The following is a 15,027-nucleotide window of genomic DNA, read 5'->3' on the forward strand; positions in this document are numbered from 1 at the left end:
GGCTTTAAAAAAAAATGTAGAGATTAGAGGATATACAGTAAGAGTAGTGTAGTGGTGGTAATTGTAGAAATGGAGAATGTATAATATCACACGGTATCCAGAACTTGCATGGTCATGATGACCCATTGTGAAATCTGTCAAGAAGTTAGAGTATATTTAGGAAGTAATTTATAGACACATTATCTTCTGTCTGTTAAGAAAAGAACTTGTAGCCTTCAACATGATGAAGCAGAAAACAAGACATATTACAAACTTGTTAAGGGATTGATGGGGAGCTTACTATGGAGCTATTAGCAACAGAGATGAGACTCAGAAAAACTGGGCACAGCTTGTTTTCAGTCGAGAGCTCGTGGCTCTGGAACTCCTTTCCAAACAAATGGCAAATGACTAGAAACCTATTCTCACTTCTTTTTCACTTGGCCTTTCACAGTAATTAACAAGATGGGATAGGGGAGGAGAATCCAATGACTCCCCATAATTCCTTAGAGAAGAATGACAGGTCTCTTCACTTTATCCCTTTTTTCTTACTTTTAAAGCGCTCATGTACTGTAGTGATGGGTAGGTCTGGTATAAGAGTCTTGAATGAATAGATCCAATCTTTTAACAGAGTCCAGTCCTGAAGTCACACTGAGAAAAGACTTCACTGGGTGTTTTGCTTGGGTGAGGATCACAGCCTCAGACCCCAAAACAGTAGTGGTAAATTGAATTTGTCACATGAGCCTTTTCATCCTGGGAAAAGTGGAATTAATTTTGCCTCCAAAATTTAAAAGTGAGTATACCCTACATAACCTGCACTCTGCAATCAGATCAGGCTGGCTTAAAAGGAGACAATAGGGAAAGTGTAAGTTAAAGTTGACTTTGGAGGGCTATGCAAGAATGTAACCCAAAGGGAAAATGCCATTCTCTAATGGCAAAGTCCAGAAGATAAATTCCATTTAATCATTTAGTGCTACTGACTGCAGGACTGATCTTGCAGCTCTTACATGGGCAAAAACAACACTACAAGAAGGATGTGGACAAATTGGAGACAGTCCAGCAATGAAAATGATTCGGGAGCTGGAGCACATGGTTTATGAGGAGAGAGAGAACAGGGCTTATTTAGTCTGCAAACAAAAAGAATGTGGGGGGATTTGATAGCAGCCTTTAACTACCTGAAAGGGGGTTCCAAAGAGGATGGAACTAGGCTGTTTTCAGTGGTAGTAGACGACAGAACAAGGAGCAATGATCTCAAGTTGCAGTGAGAGAGGTCTAGGTTGGATATTAGGGAAAAGTTTTTCACTAGGAAGGTGGTGAAGCACTGGAATGGGTTACCTAAGGAGGTGGTGGAATCTCCATCCTTAGAGGTTTTTAAGGTGTGGCTTGACAAAGCCTTGGCTGCGATGATTTAGTTGGGGTTGGTCCTGCTTTGAGCAGGGGATTGGACTAAATGACCTCCTGAGGTCCCTTCCAATCCTAATCTTCTATGATTCTAAAAAGCCCTTGAAAGTCAGTTGGTCTGATTTTGATCTGACTTATTTACACCAGTGTATTTCCATTGATTTGAGTGGGTTATTTCTGATTTACTCAGGTGTAAGTGGCCTCAGGTTCAGGCCCATTGAGGCAGTTGCCTGAAATCACATTTATCGGTTCCTTAACAAAGACTACCATTTAAAGAAAGTCAAATTTTCTGTCTCAGTTGACTAAAAACTCTGCTTGCTTAAGAGACATAGGATGATGTATGTTGACAAATAACCTACTGTATTACATATACTTATGTGACTTCTTTCGTCAGTTTTCACAATAACTCATCATGACTAAGAGTTCCTATATATTCTGGACTAGATTCTTACTTCACAAATAGTCCTGTCGAAATTAATGGCCCTATTTATAGGGTTAGGTGCTACTGAATATGACAGTATCAGACTCTGGTCCTATGTGGTATGATGCTGTATCCATTTCTCTCAAAACCTACCTAATCAATTACTTCTTTCTATTCTCCAAGTACTACCCTCTTTCTTTAAGCACACTTTGTGTTCTAGGAACTTAACCCTACAACACTCTTCAACCCTTCCATACCTCCCAATAATAACGTAGTTTTATATCGTAGTAATTTTTATAAATGAACAGGTTTGACCTGATTCTTTAGATTCATGAAAGTATGTGACAATGCACCATTGAATAGCATGGAGTAAAATTCATTGGATATGCACTTTTGAAATCAAAAAGAAAAAAGTCAGTGCTGTGTCATTTGCCAGCTAGCGAAGTATTGGAGTTTGTTGTTTTTATTTCAGTGTGTTTTTCTTAGTCTCTAATATTGTTTGACAATGGCAGCCAAATGCTGATTTTAAAATACTTTAAAAATGGATCATGGGTTTTTAATTTAAATAGAATTACTGGTCTGTCTAGAACTATGTGTTGGTCCAGTGCCTACCACAATGTAACCGAACTTTCAGTTGGAGTACCTAGATACCACTGTAATGCAAATTTTCAATAATATTTATCATTGTGCCTGGGTTTTCAGAGGTGTTGCACATTGACTTCAGTTGGAATTCTGAGTGCTCAGCATTCCTGAAAACCGGGCAACATTCTGATGCCATAGCTGTGTTATGGAACAATAATGTCACTAGCCTGGGGCTCCAGACGTTATTCAAAGGCTCATGGAACTGTTTGAAGTATGATATTATGGACTCAATTCTGTTCAGTTACAATGGAGCTCATGGAATTATTCAAGATTTGTACCAGTATAAGAGAGAATGGAATTTGGACCTATGTCCGTTCACCATTGCATAGGCTAATCTGTTGACTAGTAAAATAGTGCTTTTGAAAAGTAGCTACCACAAATATATTAATTACATTTCAGAGTTCAATAACAGGATCAGTTTCAGTCTTTAAGGGAACATCTATCATAACATTATTTTCATAATTAATACTTCCTAAATAAATTGCTTTTCTCCAAAGCAACAGAATGACAAATTATCTGTCCATGCAAGATGAGAAAATTTGACAGAGCTAGAGAAAACTGTTGAGGTAAGGTATGTTCTACAAACAAAAACATTAATCCAGGCAGAAAAGATGCATTCCATAGTCTAGCAAAATTTAAAGTAGAACTGCCAAAATTATGAGAGCCTCAAAATTGAGTTTTTAATTGAAATGCCAGCACAACTATAATTATAGTGACACTGTCTAGCACCACTGCATGAAAGAATTAAATAAAAAGGCAAAGCAAGTCACAGGAAGAAAATAAAGTGGAAAATAATATGCAGTGTGAGATTAGAGGACCCCCTATAACAATATAACCTCATGTAAGCACTGTACCCACTCCTCTGACAGAGAAACCAAAGGAGCACAGATGACTTCTCCTCAAATTTAGCGTGCTTTATTTCTACTACACGACACAGTGTATATCTAGTCCTTTGCCAGGTTATGTGAAATCCTGGGTACCTTAAAGTAGGCTTTCAAATCAGCAAAACCTCTCCCTATAACCAATGAGCAGAAGGGTTCTACTGGATTCATAATATACGATTAATTGGACATCTCTGTTACCAGAAAGTTAGCATTCATTTTCTTTATTATTGGTCCATTTCCCAAGTACTCCTTGTCCATAATGGAGCGATGGCCACAAACCAGCGCTGATTCTGGTTGCATTCTCACAGGCAGAGAGGAACATTTCAGACCATGCCCAATTTTATACAGAGTGCAGGAAAAGTGAGGAAACCATTTGCATCACATGGCATTCCCTGCTCACAAGTGGAAAGCAGGGAGGATTTATTTTTTCTGTAACTTCACTTAGGGCCAAATTCTCTCCTATGGAAATTAACTGCAAGACTGCTCTTGACTTTCACTGGCCCAGGGTTTCAGTGGATTGAGTGCTTTCTGTAAGCTACAATCCTCTGATCAGTGGGAAAATCAAGCTCATACTGTATACTATGCTTGTTTATCTGAGTTTTTCCACTGTGCCCAGGATGCTAGTATTTGAACACTTCTTAAGTATTTCAAACAAATAATATCTCTGCCTGGTTCTTAGCAGTTGGTAAGAGAAAATAGCTTGTTTAGCTTATAGTTCACTTATTAGGCAAGGGCTAAATTTAACTCCCCTCATGTCCATAGGACATTTCTATTGACTTGGATGCAGTTGGATCAGGCCCCAAAGGAAGAAATTATTGTGGGAAAGCTAAATTTAAAAAAAAAGAGTTTAGCACTTGGTTCCAAAATTGCCGAGGTCAATAGTCATTGGTATGTCTTCTGGGACTGAGTCCCACAGCCTTGCTGCACACGTCTTCCATTATTGGTTGACAGGGGCATTGTTCCAATAGAACATAGCCGTCATGGAGGGTGGAGATTGCAGAGGGGAAAGAACTCTCTGAGGAAAATAGGGCCAATCCCAAGGAGAACTTTGGATATGAAGTCAGAGACCTTGAATTAGGCTCACTATTCATTGGAAAGTCAATGTACAAAGTGGAGCAATGAGTAATGTAGTCACGGTGACCAGCATTTCTGAGCAAAGAGGTTGTTGCATTCTGTAGCAGCTGGTGCTTTTTACGGTTGAGAACTTGGAATAAAGAAACATGTGTCAAAGCACAATAGCAGCAAGTGGGGGGGTCTGTATGTTCCAAAATCTCTTTTGGAAGAGTGGAAAAATTGTAATCACAATTATTAGGTTGTGCCACTGTCTCCCACTGCTATTTGTGCTCACCCGAAGATTTTTTTTTTTTTTTTTTTTAAAAGCTATAATTTCTTTTTAAAACTATAAATTAACTTCCCTGCTTATGCAAGGAGCATACATATTCATGAGACAGCAGGCTCTCATTTCCTTTCCATTAGAGAAATAGAACTCAATCACATACATAGTCTGGGGGGGGGGAGGAGGGTGTTTTTTAAACCCACTGCTGATATTTCAGCCCAATTTGAATTGAAGGCTTACATTTTAAACTGAGAACACCTGTCTTGCAACTGAAAAAATGTCCTTACATAAAAGCAGATCTTTAAAGGCAAACAGAAATGCTGCCAGTGGGAAATATTTATTCCAAAATGACACTTAAAAGCAAAAGCACATGACGCTTGACTGAGAAATAATCAAACTATCCGTCAAATTTCTTCATGTGTCTATTTCCTCTGTCCAAAAACATGTTTGAAACAGGTAACACTTCTCAGATCTCTAGAACTCTAAATGTTGTAATGAAACAATTATGTAACATTAGTAAATTGTCCATCTGATTCAGCATGGATGTGAAACAATATAGCAGCGCTGAAGACACTGAAGTCATATCTGCGGCCCAAAGCCTACCTAAGTAATACACAAACCTCAGTAAACAGATTTATTCAGTCTCTTAAACAGCTCCTTCTAAATTGTCATTTAAAACACTACACTATATATGATAGAGATGCAGACAGACAAATGTCATGGCAACAGCCAACCATCCATCACAGTAAATGGTAAGTCCATCCTTTTTTCCAGACTTTATAAAGACAAGTTTATATTTCCCTTGGATTTGATTGATTTTACATTCTTCTGACAGTTTTACCTACTTGTTTAAACTAGACTCTTTCTTTTCTTGAGATGTAATTATGCTGTCACATGTTAAACTTTTTAAGGTACTATGAACATAGGGGGCATATTGATTAAAATAGCTATGAGGCTGTGATGGGGTGTATAGACCTTCATGCTCGATGAAGGCAAAGAAAGAGTTAACCCAGGCCCAAGGAGAAACAGGAAGTGAACTAGCTTGGTCCAACTGCAACTACAGTTCTGGCTTTCAGAGACTAGGATGGAGAAAGAAGGTTTCCTTGAGAGATGGATTCAGGACCATACAAGCTGCAGGAGCTTGTGAGTGGCTGCAATGGAAAAAAGTGATCCACATGGCAGTCAAAAGGTCCCTCAGAACAGTAGTGAGTTTTTTTTTACTGAGGTTGGAAGGCTCAAATAGACCAGTCATCTTAAAGGGATGGAACTAATTGAGGGAAGTTATCCCTCCTCACCAAAGCTCAATGATGGCCACTGTATCCAGCACCACTTACATTTTGCAGGTGTTTTCATAACTGCTTGGGATAAATCATGAAGTTATTTTGGAAGTTGTTGTTGACACTGATCAGAATTTTCACTGAATAAGGACTTCGTGATTTGCCCCATTTATTACCCAAGTAGGAATTTGGCTATGACACCAAAGTTAGCATCTCTATTGAGCGCTCAAGTCCTTGGTTTTATTTCTCATCCAAAATATTGTAGAGAATAAAGTAAAAACAGCAGTAAAATTATGGGCAAATCCTGCTCCAGTTGAAATCAATTGAAAAGACTCCCTTTGATTCCAATAGGAGCAGAATTTGGCTGCTGGGTCATCATTTTTCATGATGTTTGTAATGATCACAGCTCACACTCAACTGCTTGAGGATGGCAGCAAAATGGGTTAATCTAAACCCTGTTTATGATCATGGAAAAATCCCTAAATGCAAAATCCATTTTCAGAAAGTCTCTCCTTCTCCATTGGTTGTCCCATTGACAACATGGTCCAAGGATATCAACACATGATTTTTTTAGTAGTGCTTCTGGCCAATCTGAGGAGTTTTCTGGCATTATGCAGACTTCAGAGTTTGTAGTATCATAAAAATAAAGCATTCATGGTGCCAAGAGAAAGTGCCTGGGATAATTTAGTCCCCCCATCTCTGTCTCTCACTTATACTTTCCTCAGTAGATTAGACAAAGTTAGATATTATTATGCTAACTGTGATTATTATGGTAATTGCATTTGTCATTTCAAAAGCTGTCAGGGGTTTTCACATGAGCAAAGTATCTTCCCATTTTTTTCTAATATGTTTTGTCTCAAAGGAATTAAAAAGTAATGATGAAGGATCTTTATATGAGGAGAAAAGTATGGTTACAGGAGGATTCTTAGTTAGGCCTCAATGCTCATCACTGACTGCAATGAAAAGTGCCCCAGCCTGAGTCTTATCAAGAGAGAGAGTGTGGTCTGTGTGAGACTGACCACAAATAGCATATTTCTGAGCTCAAACCATGGTAAATCAAGCCTATGTTCACGGGTCCCTTCTCCAGTCTGAAATTTTGGGGTTGAACAATGCCCAGATTTTGCAAAGTCCTTAATTAAACATGTCTATATATGTGCCTCAGCATTGTGTTGGATTGGGAAGTGAATGGGGTCATATCATTCTATCATTTTTAGGCAAAAATCTTCATTAAACTCAGTAAGGACTGTTCTAATAATCTACACATTTACCCTAGTTCTGAACTCAACTTTAAAAAGTGAGTGAAAGTTCAAAAAATGTCACAATAAAAACAAATGTTGATAGGGGGAAAAAAAGACAGATTTAATTAGTCCAAGCATGTCCAAGCACTGTGTTATGATCATGCCTGGTAAAAAAGGAGTAGTTTGAGACAGGAAACCAATGAACCAAAATTAATGTGTTGAAAATTAGGCCTAACAGGTGAACAAAATAATGAGGAGATAGGCTTTTCCACCCATTGCTCCCATTTGGGGTTACTCAAAGAAGGGGTTTGGAGGAGAAGCTGGCTCCACTATGCTGGCTGGCTGAAAGAAGGGAAAGAAGCAAGCTTCACCAATGGCTGCCTCCTCCACTGTGTCTTGGGACCCTGGACCTTTTTCATCCTGATCTTGAAAAATGTCCTCACTTGGCTGGGCCAGAGAGGAACAACAATGATGTCACCACCTCCACCGGCTCTGGCTAAATCCCAACAAGCACCTGGGATGTGAGAGTTTGTCTCTCTCCATTTCCTCACCCCACCCAATATTTTTTCCTTCTCCACTTTATTTCTTCTCTTTCCTATCCCTCTTCTTTTGCCTTCTGTCTGAGTCTTGCTTAGCCAGCTGAGACTGCATATTTCACAATACTGCTGCTAAGCCTGTGACCAAAAAGGCATCTAAAAGAGATTCCCTAAACAGTCCAACACTGTACAAGTTTGCAAGGTCTTGGGGTGGCTAATAAGACCGGGTGCCAGGCCTGTGTTTCTCTAGCAGTGCGGTTACAAGTAAAAATCAACACTAAAGAGAGAAGCTGCATTTTCTCTTTGCTTTACTTTTCTTTCCCCTTTTGAGTGAGTTTGTCTTGTCTTCTAGGAAATGGGATAGGGCTTTAATAGTAATAGCAGCAATGGGAACTCCCACCCATCTCAACCAACTTCTCTTTTCCCCATAAGGACATTTATTACCATCTTTAATCTCATATAAAAACTCTCAAATGGGGATGGGAGGGGAATTCTTCCTTCTAAAATCTCTCTCCAGCTAAAGGGAAAAGAAGAAAGGGATCTCGTTAAAATAAAAGCCTTACTTACTATTTTACATTTTAAATAGTTTAACTTCTTTCTCTATAAATTTAATAAAGTGTTGAAGGGATTTTTAATGGTGTGTCTCATGGTACTAAGCAGGCTAAGGTCTTTGTATACCAAACACCCAGACTTGTGTAATGTTGGACAGTTTCAGGGTCACGTTAATACCTTTGACTCTTAAAAGCCGACAGCACAATATGGATCTGGAGGCCATAGAAAATTGTGGCCCCCTTATACCAATAGCTAGAGCACTCACCCAGGCTGTGGGAAACCAAATACCCACTGTGCCTGATTCAGAGCAGGGACTTGAGTGCCCTAACCACTCATTCACTGTCTCTGCTCCAATTATTATTTATATATTTCATACGGTGGAATATCTTCAACAGGTGAGACCCACCCCAAAATATCCCATAACCCAGCAGTTTGGGAACTTACCTGGGCAATAGGAGACCTGGGTTCAAGTCCCAGTTCTATATGAGGTCAAGTGGCAATTTGAACGTGGGTCTCGCACACCCTGGTTGAGTGTTCTAGTCACTGAACTAGTGGGTATGGGGAAGAAGAGCAAGACTGTTTTGGGGAAGTTCGATGGCCTGTGTTATAGAGGAGGTCAGACTAGATGATAACAATGGTCCTTTCTGACTTTGGAATCTGTGAATGACTCTATGACTCACAGCCTCCTCCACCTCAGCTATCTTTTGAGCAGGGTAGACATGCATATCTACCAGATCAGGCCCACAAGCAAGAGAGGTGCGGGAATGCCTAGTTTGTGAACCTTGCTGGAGGTTTTGGCTTGAACTAGGCACCAAGCTGCTTAGCAATGTCAGGTCTTAGGTGGCTGGGCCCATGTCCCCCAGCAGAAATTTAGATGCCTACTGGGAAAGGTAGCAGCCAAAGGATATTTTTGTGAATGCCAGTGCTTCTTAAATGTTAGCTTTTAGGTGCCTAATCCCCCCTTATGACAGGCATTTAGGGCTATAGCTAAGGAATGATTTAAGTGTGCAAGAAATGCAGGATCAAGTCTTAAAATATCAATATCTGAATCAGAGGGAACAGCTATTCTGCAGCAGGCCCCTTATTTAATCTACCATGCTGGGGGAGGGGGAATGAATGAAGAGCTAGCAGTGAAATCTGAAAACTGACTGCTGCGAAGTCTCTGATGTAGAACAAGCCAAGGCCACAGAGGTGCTTTTAAAAAAACTTCTCCGAATGTGCTAGTATATGTAGTAACAGCTGTACCGGTACTTCATAGCCATGAAATTCAGAAGAGTGTTTTTAAAACAAAACAGTAATGTTCTCTTTTTTCTAGAGATTGGCACTTCAGCTTTCAGAAAAGAAAGTTAAAACCCTACCATGCTGCAGAAATAGGAAAAAATAAGTTGCTGGATGTATTTATATTAGAGAATTGAGCACTTCTGTCTGACAAGTCCCTCAGACTTCATGATAAATGCCCAAATTCTGGGAGGTACTGAACACCTATAACTTTCTTTTATAATCAGTGGATGATATGAGTGCTGAACTCCTCTCAAGACCAGGTCCAAAGACTTCATACAGCTGCAAGTAACTCAGCAGAAAGATTCAGTTCTCACTTCCCAATCAAGTGAAGTGGGTGTTTCAAAGCAGGTGACTCAATGATGAGAACCAGAAAAGCTTTGTTTTATAATCTTTTACACCACAGCCCACTTGAGGCTGGTAGCTCTGCATCATAGGTTCATTGTGGACAAAGTGGCTCAAGCACCTGTAGGATCCTGGCCAGACGATGAAGACATTTAAAAAGGAGCCCTATCAATTCTTACTGAGCTGGAAGAGAATGGTGGGCAAGAGACAGGGTCTCAGGGGTTTGGGAGACTCCTCCAGACTCAAAAGAGTTCTGGAACCACCCAGTCTGCTCACTGAAAAACAAACCCATGAAGGCAGCAGAGCTGAGGTTGCATAAAGCAGTGGGGAGAGAGAGGGCTTCCAAGACCACCCAGCTGCAGAAAACTGTCTGCCCACTCACAGCATGGGAGTAGAGTGTTGTAATGCTCTGTAGGAAATGGGGGGAAGGCTGGAGATGTCAGAGGGGCTTAAATTGCTAGATCTGTGAACGAGGAATGGAAATTCAAGCTATTAGCTGGCTTCATTTACTTAGTGAAGAACCTCTAGGATTCATATGGGCCTCCTGAGGATTTTGGGGTTAAAGCAACTGGAGAAACATGAGGAAAGGGGGCTGTGTGAAAGATGCTGCTTTGGTTTGTTTTGGGACAAAATCCTTTTTTAAGCTGGCTGCTGTTGCTGCTGCTTTGATTCCCATCTGTCAGCTCAACAATGACGATGGGGCTGAATGGAGCATTTCTGGTTCTTTGTTCATTTTCCGTGGCCTACTATTTGCCAAGTGTTCGACTACAGCTTCTTGGCATGCACTTGGAGGGCCAGCGGTGCCCTTCACTAGCAGTTCTGCCACCTTACCAGGTTTAGCATGCTAGTCCAGGCGATGTCCTGGGGAGTGGCATTGCGGTGCACACTCACCCATCTGGGGTTTTTAAACTAGCTTGACTTTTATAAAAGTTCCAAGTAGGGAGATCAGACATAAAGGTGGCCATAGAGCAGCAAGAGTTAGAAAATTCAGTGTAGTGAGTTTTCACTTCCTTCCAGTCAAACCCTGTATTGCACAGCTTGGTATATGAATACATAAATTGAACTATCTAGTGATAATACATAATATCAACAGCCTACAGAAAAGGCCTGTAGAACTTACGTATAAAACCATTAGACTTCTGTAGAAATTGCTCTAAAATATACTGAATTAGTAGAGAGTTATATTCTTTCTCTAGATTTCCTGAATCATCCGACATGAGGTAATTCTATAGCAGGGATACAATTCTTTAATTAAATTCTATAGGCTTGTTCAAAGAAGCTATGGAAGGAGAGGATATATTCATTCAGTTCAGTAGGATTTTCTCACAAGAACCATTATTTGAGAATTCAAATGCAAATGTATTAATAGCTACACTATGACAGGTATAGAGTGCTGCATTTTATTATTTTTCTTAAACAGAAGTGATACTGAACCGGTTCTTGCTGAATAGAATAGAATAGCTTTGCCAAAAATGAATGGCTACTAAAGGTCTGATCCTGTGAGGCGCTTAACACTTCATAAAAGGTACTCAGCATCTTCATCTTCCACTGATATATTGGGGGTCAGGAAGCACCCATTTGGCCCTCAAGTATATGTGCAACTTTGATATCACTCTACTGTTAGTAATTCTACTGGAGGGGCAGGGCTTACTAATTGCTCTGCAGTACTGGAGCCTGCTGCTACAATAAGATGCTCCTGTATTGATTCTCCTTGTGGGAGAAATTTATAATGAAACCCTTTGGCCCATCCTTGGTTCCTTGAGTGGAGCCAGCTGCAAACTAAAAGGTAATATGAATGAATGGAAGACACTCGCTCAGATCTGTCTTTTTTTGATGTGGCTGTTAGATGTGTCAGTGCCTGTGAAAGACTGTACAGATTACATGGGGAAAGCATTAGCTAGCAAATGCGTATGTAAATCATTACTTAGTAGGGCACCAGTTCAGGAATGCACTTAAGCACTTGCTTAAGTCAGGAAAGAATGTGCTGTAGTGTCATTCTGAACATGTCCTGATTCAGGAAAGCATTACTCTGCACCAAATTTTGCTGTTCAAAAGTGTTGGGTTTTGTTACAGGCTTCATCTTCATCTAGAACAGATGGAATGGCCCCTTTGGGTCTGTGTAAGAGTCTGCAAGAAGTAGATAATGTAATCAAATAATCCATCAACTAATGATGCAGAAAGTACATATTTTAGTAAATTAATACACAAAACAAAAAAGATTTCTAAAACACAAATTACTTGCCTGATGATTATTTATTTCTCAAGTAATTCTGAAAGGTAATGTGCAATATCACTTGATTTTATTTGCTACTTATAGAGCTCATCAAGGATTTAAAAAAAAAAGAAACTTGTATGTTATTTAAATGGAGAGATACTTTCTCTTATGCCCAAGGCTGATTTTTGCAAGGAAGAAAAAATAATTTATAATATGAATCTTCCAAGTATCTAAGATAAAAATATATGCTTCTTATAGGTAACATCTGAATGCTAAGGTTTTGAACAGAGCTGGTCAGAACCTGGAATTCCTATTGTAAGTGAGATTTTGGATTTTTTTCATTCCAGATTTTCAGTTTATATTATAAATTACAGCACAAACCCACTTATCCAGAGGGCTCGGGGGACATCTGGAAATTTCACAGAAACAGGCATTTGGATAAACAGAAGTGCTATTTAACTAGCATAGAACTACATGGGGGACACACTGTGGATTTGAATAACTAGGATCTTTGGATAAAGAGAATTCAAATAACTGGAAGCACACAATACAGAAATCAAAACATTTTGTCTATTACATTATGTCATAATATGGCAACTGGTACTTGGTTTGCTTAATTGGTATTCTAACTGGTCATTTACTTGGTATTTGGTTTGGTAATTTTCTATTGTAAGTGTTATAATAGAAGACTAAAATTAAAATAAAAAATAGGAAGCTAGCTGGGGGGGGGGGGTCTCCCCACAACCAAGCCACTGGGGAACTGGCCAGGGAGCTACTGGGTAACTGGGGAGCTCAGGGAATCTAAGGAGCCAGAACTAGCTGGGCAGAGAATCCAGGGGATCTGGGCAGCCTGGTTTCCTGACAGTTTTCCTGCCACCTGGAACAGCCTGGAGGCTGTTTTGACTCCATTGAATCAGCATCTTCCAATGGAAAACTGTTCATCGGAAAAATTTTGACCAACTCTAGTTTTGAAAAGGATGTTTGGTATAATGTATAGGAGAATTGTGAGCAAGTATATCAGGAACAGTGTCACAACAATAACTTATAGGATGAATACTCAATAAAAAGGAAATGTGATTTGACTGATAATATTAGCGAAGTGCTAAATTAGGACCTGCTCCCACTGCAGTCCAGAGCTAACATTTTCAAGAGTGATTTCTAAGTGTTTTAGGATCCCTTCTCCCATTTTAAAGAGTGATTTTATGCACTTGGGGGTAATTTTCTAATGGTATTTAGGTGCCTACAGCTGCAGATAGGATCTAACCTGTTTAGGTATTTTTGAAAACTCCCACTAAGCGCTTAACTCCCATTGAAATCAATGGGACTTAGACACCTAAGTGAATTAGACACTTTCCAAATTTCCATTAAGTGCCATTTGCAACTTCAGGCACCTAAATACAGCCCCAAGTCCCTAAATCACTCTTAAAAATGGGACTTGGCATTTTTGAAAATCTTACCATGACAACTCCTATTGACAAATTGGAGCAGGAGTGAGATTGGTGAGAATCTTACTCCTCTCTGAAAAAGGCAAATCAGTAAATAATGGATGAAAATCAAGTGAGCCTTATATTTCTTTAGAAACTATTAAGCATTTTCCCTGACTTTGTGTCCTAGGCCAGTTGTCTGTTCTTAAGCCATAGTAAAGTAGTAAGTAACACTTGCATCATCCTTTAACACTAATGCCAAAATTTTCACAAGTGCTGAGTAATTTTCTGAGAGAGAGGTTTTTGCATGCCCAACACACTCTGTCTAACTTCCAGAGGTGCTCAGAATTCACAGATTCCATCAGAGTCAAAGGATCCTGCAGGTCCTCAGTACTTCTGAAAATTGGGTACAAAATGTCTCTAGATGGGCATATAAAACTAATCAAGACTTCTGCAAATGTGTCTGCATGCATCCTGGGTCTAATTAACCTAGATATGTGCCCATCTCTGAAGTAAACAAACTTTGGAAGGCTACTAATATGACTAAAGTATGTGATCAGGATGAGTGCCGATGCAGGTATGGGGCAAGAATTACTTCCAGAGTCGTGGTGCTCGCCTCTGACTATCTCAGGAAGTGTAGTGTTGCTACCAATACTAGATTACTCAAAGGAAGTGATTGTGGCCCCATTCCTCCTTTCAGGAGCTGAGCTGGCACCAAGGGGCAGTATAAGCTACAGGCGGTACAAAAAGTTGGAGTATCAACTCCAGATAGCAATTTCGTCTGGAGTCCCGGAGCATTCTGGGTGAGTCACACAGGAGCCTGCTGTTGTGTAGCATTTGATTCTCCCTTTCTTTGCCCACTCACACATGCAAACCATAGGTTGTGGCCATGTTCAGCTCAAAACATGGATAAGCTTACATTTTCTAAGCATGAAATTACCCATTATTGAAAATAGCTATTTTTTTGTTTTTTTTTGCTTCCTAACTGTTTATACACCACTTTTTTCTTGATAAAAAAAATATTTTAAAAGATCAGTAGCTCAGCCATTGTGGAGTTGTCATCTGTATCATTTCATTATAATTGATGGGCCTATTTTCTCTTTAAACTGCTGATCTCACATTTACTCATTCTGATACACACCATGGCTGTTAACTCCTCCCCACATACCTTACCTGATTTTCTGTACATTTGTTTGGTTTATTCCGTTTATTTACTATCAATAAAGGGTATTTCATGCCTCACATCTTTCTGAAGCTTGTGAAGCCATGTTGTCTGTTTCTTACTCTTGTATTCTTTTTCCCTCAAGAATGATAGGGCCAGATCCTCAGCTGAGTTAATTGCAATAGCTGATGGTGAAAGCACTGGAATTAAACTTAGATCTTGATTCAGTTTCTGGCTCTGCCACAGACTTCTTGCGTGATCTTGAGAAAGTCATATAAGGTTTTGTATTTCACTTCTCTCTCTCTAAAATGGGGATAATAAACCTTCCGCTCAAACTTAG

Source organism: Emydura macquarii, unplaced genomic scaffold, assembly GCF_026122565.2.
Source record: "Emydura macquarii macquarii isolate MOO-44397 ecotype Brisbane River unplaced genomic scaffold, CSIRO-AGI_Emac_v2 contig_2199, whole genome shotgun sequence".
NCBI lineage: Eukaryota > Metazoa > Chordata > Testudines > Chelidae > Emydura > Emydura macquarii.